The sequence below is a fragment of the Crocuta crocuta genome, unplaced genomic scaffold (assembly GCF_008692635.1).
Source record: "Crocuta crocuta isolate KB4526 unplaced genomic scaffold, BGI_CrCroc_1.0 scaffold912, whole genome shotgun sequence".
Classification (NCBI taxonomy): Eukaryota; Metazoa; Chordata; class Mammalia; order Carnivora; family Hyaenidae; genus Crocuta; species Crocuta crocuta.
The window spans coordinates 196,342-203,703 of NW_027531033.1; the positions used below are offsets into that span (position 1 = coordinate 196,342).

Here is a 7,362-nt window from a genome sequence, read left to right on the forward strand (position 1 = left end):
TTGTATATATTTGAAATGTTCACAATAAAGAGGAAGGGTTAAAAAAGGATTGGCTGACCATCAAGGCCTCACACCAGATGAAGCAATTCCAATTAAACTACCCAATTAGGAGAAGCAATTCTCAGTAGTCATATAAAGTTCATCTATGGGTGTCATTGCATACCAATTTATATATGTATATATATTCATGGCCATGCCATTTTTTCCAGCTAGACATAAAATANTTTTTTGTTTACTTATTATTTGGTTTATTTATAAATGAGATTTCCTTTTATTTTTATTTATTTTTAAAAATGATCTATTATTTATTTTTAAGAGAGACAGGCAGAGCAGGAGTAGGGGAGGGACAGAGAGAGAGGAAGACATAGAATCTAAAGCAGCTCCAGGCTCTGAGCTGTCAGCACAGAGCCCAACATGGGGCTTGAATTCACGAACTGTGAGATCATGACCTGAGCCAAAGTTGGATGCTTAACCGACTGAGCCACCCAGGCATTCCTGAGATCCTTTTAAAGTGAGGAAAAGACCTCATCCTTTTTGTAAGAAAAATAAATCAATTGAAAGCAAGACATTAAGAAGAAAAAAACCATAGGATAACTCATGACATATGATTCTGAAGGGCATATGAAGAGTAAGATGAAGAGTATAATGAGAGTCTCGGGAAGGGATACTGAAAGAAATTGAGGGAACTCTGATTGAAGGGTGTGGGTTTTAATTTGAAGGACTGGAGAAAGTAAAGGAATTCTGGAATAACCACCAAGGCTTATTCTGGAATTTTGGAGAAAGTAAAGGAATTCTGGAATAACCACACAATGTTATACAGTGTACAATGAACAAGGAGATTGCTAAGCAGTAATGAAGACTCAAATAATGCTACAACCATATTGTATACATAAAATATGAATATAATATTTTAGGTTCTTCTACAAGGAAATGAATTCACGTTTAGAATTTATTTTGTCGTTATTGTGTGATTTTACCTTTAAGAGGAGAGGATTGAGTAGCAACTGTGCTTCAATTGTAACATGACTAGCAGGGGGATATGATTTCTAAATACTGTATTTCTTATGTTGTATATTTTTTCTCAGGAAGCTTTCTAAATCGCTTGAATAATTTATGATTTGCTTTTAATAATCTGCAATAGTTGGGAAATATGTAAATATTTCTTCTGTTACTTTGTGAAAGTCCAGAAAAAGCAAGGGTCAACCAACAAAGGCATTATGAAAAAGTAAAAACTTCACATTTGGGGAAAATAAGATATATTTTAACATCTAACTGGGCCATTTACAGAAGAATAAAGACAATCACTTAAACATCTTTTTTCATGGGCATCTGAGAATAATGCCTCAATAAATAGCTATGGACACTTAGGAGAGGAAGCTTAGATATAACAATATTGCATAATTTAATAGGACACATAGCTTTAGAGCAATTTCATTTTAAAATAAAAAAAAACCTAAAATAAGATCTCCACTATCCAGAAACCTCAGAGAATCTATTAATCTGGATAGCTGAGGGTTTATAAATTTTAAATATCAACACGTTTTATCTTAGCCATTTATATAGAAATGTTTCACAGATATATTATGCCTTTTGTTGCATATATAGCAAGAATCAGAGAAAATACATTGTTGTTGATTCACATAATTGTCATGAACATCACATACTGTGCTGTGTTCTAAATCCAACAAGGGCATACTTAAGGTGTGTGTATGTATTTCTTTTTTAAATAGAGCAGAACTACTCTGTCTTTAAAGTTCCTTCTCATTTTAAAAATATTTAAATTATTATTTTATTTATTCTGATGATATAATCCACACATGATCATGAAAGAATATTATGAAAAGTTGAAAGAAAGTAAAAACCATTCATAATACTGTGATACAGCTACAAGGACTTAATATTTTGATGTGTTTCATTCTGATGTTTTCAGCAACTGTATACATATATTTTACTGAGCTGAGATCAATTGTAACTAGTTTTGTATCTTGTGCTTTTGCTTTGTAAGATGTTATCTGCTTTGGTAATTAGTTCATCTCCTCTACTGGAGTCAGCATATTCACTATCACATTTTATTGCTGTGAGTGAGTCTTAACATACTCACACTTTCAGTATTTGGTAGGAGTGAAAAAAAAAACCCACAAAAAACAGAAAACCAGGATGGTAGCAGAGCAGGAGGACCCTAGGGTTGTCTCCTCCCATGAATACAACTAGATAACTATCAGATCATGCTAAATACCTCAGAAATCAGTCTGAACACTGACAGAACAAACTTCACAACTAAAGGTGTTAGGCAGTTAGTTAGACATGAGTGAAGAGGAACAAAGCAGATGCTGGCCACACACTGGGAGCCATGCTCAAGGGTTAACAGCCACTCCCTCAGAGCCACCTCTAAGGGCTAACAGAGCAGGAAAGGAGTAGCCACAGAGCTAGCTCAAAAGCCACAGGGGACTTCCAAGAGCTGAGCATGTGAATAAAAGGTGCTACTTGCTCTTAAGGTCACAGCAAAAGCTCTTTAGAAATTCACAAACATACAAGACATAAAAACATACAATACATCATGGGTAGGTGCATGTGCAGAAGCCAAAATGTTAAATAACTGCTAGCTGTCAATCAGAAATGTCAATAGAAGCCAAATATACATATACACAAAGGTGGCTTAAAAAGATACAGATAGAGCTTCTCTGTGCCATTGCCAGTCATGCTCTGACATTTGCCCATTTTCACTGTTGAAAGGGTACCATACTTATCTCCTTGATAAATTCTGGTCTCAGGTCTCCAATTCTTTGATGCATCAGGGTCAAAAACAAGTGACTTGGTGACAAAGGGAGAGAAGAGGCCATATTGAAGAAGGAGTGCATACATAACTGGCTTTTCTAACAAAGAAGCAGCCAGAGGCTTAGAGAAAATGCAAAGATGGAAGAATTTATCACAAATCAAAGAATAAGATAAGGCCATGGCGAGAGATCTAAGTGAAACTAATATAAGTTATATGGCTGATGGAAAATTTAAAGCAATAATCATAAGGATGCTCACTGGGCTTGAAAGAAGAATAGAAGACATCAGGGAGACTTTTTTTTTTAATGTTTTATTTATTTCTGAGAGAGAGAGACAGCATGAACAGGGGAGGGTCAGAGAGAGAGGGAGAAATCCGAAACAGGCTCCAGGCTCTGAGCTGACAGCACAGGGCCCAACATGGGGGTCGAACCCACAAACCGTGAGATCATGACCTGAGCCAAAGTCAGATGCTTAACTGACTGAGCCACCCAGGCACCCCGACATCAGGGAGACTCTTACCACAGAGATAAAACAAGTAAAAAAGATTCAATCAGAATAGATGAATGCAATAAATGAGATTGGAAAAAGGCTTAATGCAAATGACAGCAGGCTGGAGGAAGGAGACAAATGAATTAGTGACCTAGAACACGAAATAATAGAAATTAATGAAGCTAAACAAAAGAGAGAAAGAAGAATTATGCAACATGGGGACAGACTTACAGAACTCAGTGACTCCATCAAACATAAAAACTTTCATATTACAGGAGTCCCAGAAGAATAAGAAGAGAGAAAAGGGGGCAGAAAGTTTATTTAAAGAAATAATAGCTGAAAACTTCCCTAATCTGGGGAAGGAAACAGATATCGAGATACAGTAGGCATAAAGAACTCCCATTAAAATCAACAACAGCAAGCTAACACCAAGACATATTATAATCAAATTTGCATAATATAGGGGCATCTGGGTACCTTGGTCAGTTAAGTGTTTGACTCTTGATTTTGGCTCAGGTCATGATCTTGTGGTTCATGAGTTCAAATCCTGCACTGGGTGCCATGCTGAGAACATGGAGCCTGCTTGCGATTCTCTTTCTCTCCCTGACCCTCCCCCACTCACAAGTGCTTATTTTCTCTATCTCTCTCAAAAGAAATAACATAAAAAACTTAAAAATATAAATTTGCAAAATATAGTGATAAAAACTCTGAAAAACCGCAAGACAAAAGAGGTCCCTAACTTACAAGGGAGGACCCATAAGGCTAGCTGCAGATCTCTCCAGAGAAACTTGGCAAGACAGAAGGGAGTGGCATCATTTATTCAAAGTGCTGAATGGGAAATATATGTACCCAAGAATACTCTATCCAGTAAGGCTATTATTCAGAATAGAAGGCGAGATAAAGAGTTTCCCAGACAAACAAAAATTAAAGGAGTTCATGACCACTAAACCAGCTTTGCAAGAAATATTAAAGGGGACTCTTTGGGTGCAAAGAAGAGACCAAAAGTGATAAGAAAGAAAGGATCAGAGAAAACTTCCAGAAACAATAACAAAACAAGTAATAAGATGGCAAGAAATACATATCTATCAATAATTACTCTGAATGTAAATGACTAAACATTCCAAGAAAAAGATATAGGCTGTCAGAGTGGATTAAAAAATACAAGACCCATGTATATGCTGTCAATAAGATAATCTTTTTAGACCTAGGACACCTGCGGATTGAAAGTGAGAGGATGGAGAAATACTTTTACACAAATGGATGTCAAAAGAAAGCCAAAGTAGGAATACTTATATCATACAACTAGAGTAGAAAACAAAGACTAACAAGAGACGCAAAAGGGCACAATATCATAATAAAGGGGGTCTACCAAACAAGAAGATATAATGGTAACTATGTACTCAACATAGAAGCACCCAAATATATAAAACAATTAATAACAAACATAAAGAAACTCATTGATAATAATACAGTAATAGTAGGGGACTTTCACACCCCACTTACATCAATAGACAGATCATTAAATAGAAAATCAACATGGAAACATTAGTTTTGAATGACATACTAAACTAGAAGGAATAAACAGATATTTTCAAAACATTCCATCCTAACAGTAGAAAACACATTCATTTCAAGTACATAATGGGACATAATCCAGAATAGATCATATACTAGGTCACAAAACACTCCTCAACAAATACAAAAAGACTGAAATCATACCATGCACCTTTCCTGACAACAATGCTATGAAATCAGAAGTTGACCAGAGGAAAAATTCAGAAAGACCAGAAACACATGGAAGTTAAGCAACATGATACTAAATAATGAAGGGGTCTACCAGGAAATCATGGAAACAAGTTCAATCAAAACATAATAGTACAAAACCTTTGGGATGCAGCAAAAGCCGTCCTAAGAGGGGAGTATATAGCAATAGAAGCCTACCTCAAGAAGCAAGAAAAATCTCAAATAAACAACCTAATAAACCTACATAATCAAGAGTATTATGTAGGTATAAGTTGGATCATAGAGCCTCTGCAGCTACAGTAAAAAAAAATTGGATTTTCCTAGAAGTAATGGGAAGCCACTGACATAAGTAGCATTGATGTAATATAGTAATGATAATTTTTAAAAAGGTTCAACTTTTAAGTATCCTCATTTGTGATTAACTCGTAGATTTACTTGCTTAGGTATGGAAAATATACTATCAGTATGAAGATTCTCCACATTCCAATGTCAAAACTTTCTCTTTTTTGGAGGGTTGGATGGGTTAGCAATGGTAGATTTTCTGAGAGTTTTATACTTTTTGTTGTTTAAATGACAAATCTCCCCTTCTTCCTTCAAAAACACACAAACAAAAGGTAAACCATAAAGTAGAAGGCTTATCCTGTGACTTAAAGCTGTTGCTCAAAATGATTAGTACATCTTGGGATGTCTGGGTGGCTCAGTTGGTTAAGCATTTGACTCATGATTTTGGCTCAGGTCATGATGTCGCAGTCATGGGACTGAGCCCCGTATCAGGTTCTGTGCTGATTGTGAGGAGTCTGATTGGGATTATCTCTCTCCCTCTCTCTCAGCCCCTCCCCTGCTCTCTCTCTCAAAATAAACAAACATTCAAAAAAATGGGTAGTACATCTTAATGAAAGGTGCTAAGCTCATTAATATTTTGTACTACCACAGAAAAGCACAACATAGAGCTATGGTAATAAAAGATACATGCTATAATTATAGTACTTCAGTAAATTATGGGAGATAAGAGTTTCTTGATGGAAAGAGAAGAGACAATGCAGCTGAAGGGATCAGGGCAGAAGTAGTACAGAGGTGGGAGCTGCAGAATGAGAATCTCATATGTAAAATAGCCAAAGTAGAGAGTGGAAAATATCCTAGAGTGGCAGCTAGTTCTTACCAGACACAAAAAGAGATACATGCATATACATATACATACAACACAATTTATTTTACCAAGTCAAATTTTCAAAGAGGCATTTTCAATTAAAATTTATCCTCCACACCTCTGCACACTTTAAAAGAAACAAAACAAGTTTACAGTCCTGAAGCCATATTTAAGGGTGTTGTAGGTAAAAATTGTATGTATACTAATTCATGGTACATAAAGATGCTCCCTATATTTGAACCATTGTAAAAACTGAGCTGTATAACATGATTTTATAATATCTTGGAAGATTTTTATCTCTTGATATCCATGTGCAACTTCTATTCACATAAAACAGATTTATTTGTGCTCACTAACGAATGGAGATATACATATATAGGCAATATTGAATTTGAAGAATAACACAAGACTCTAAAGCCTAACATTTACTACCCTTCATGTAGATGCTAGGGCACTCAAGAATCTTGAACTGATGTTTGCACAATGCATAACAATCACTTGATTCACATATACAAAAAAGCAGCTGCTTTATAGGCTTAACCATGCTACATAATGCTGAGGATAGAACATGATAAATACCATGGCCAATTGAAATTGCATAAGCAATTTTAGCAAGTACAATGTAAGACATATGGCATCACACAATGCCAAGTATTTTCACAAGTAATGGTGAGAGGTGCTGACCCAGGGCATAATGGGCCTCTCTAAAGAGCACCATGGGGGGGACTCATTCAGATATTGGTCCTCCCATCCTTTGTTCTTCAGACTAGAGCCCTCACTCCATGCTTGTCATTTGAGTGGGGATTTAGTCAGATGAAATTCTCTAGGATTACAGTAGGAATTGTTTTGTTAAAAGGTTGGTAACCAATTGAAAATACAACCTTCTCCTACTCCTCCCCAACAATCTTCCTTTTGAATGGCCATCAGTTGTTTCACAAGATAAAATACATTTATATTGTGTAAAGTTGTTTACCTGCTAGTTAGCCAGGAAATATTATTTAGTTTTATTACTTTAATTACAAAAATCATAAAATAAAATGCCTATGCAATAAAAAAAGATTATGCAATGAATACCTATTTTCAAATTGCCTTGGGACTGTTTATGGAGTGGTTTGGCCTAAAGCAATTACTAAAATGAGATTTGAATGCAATTATAAATAGGTATAAGCTTTCCTTACATAACCTATATTTATATTATCAATAAAAGC

The 7,362-nt window shown here is 35.5% G+C and overlaps 1 protein-coding gene across 1 annotated transcript in view; it reads right to left on the reverse strand.

The window, feature by feature from the left end:
• LOC144237342 (protein diaphanous homolog 2-like) overlaps positions 1-7,362 on the reverse strand; it is a 522,961-nt gene that overhangs the window by 150,519 nt on the left and 365,080 nt on the right. The window lies entirely within an intron of this gene.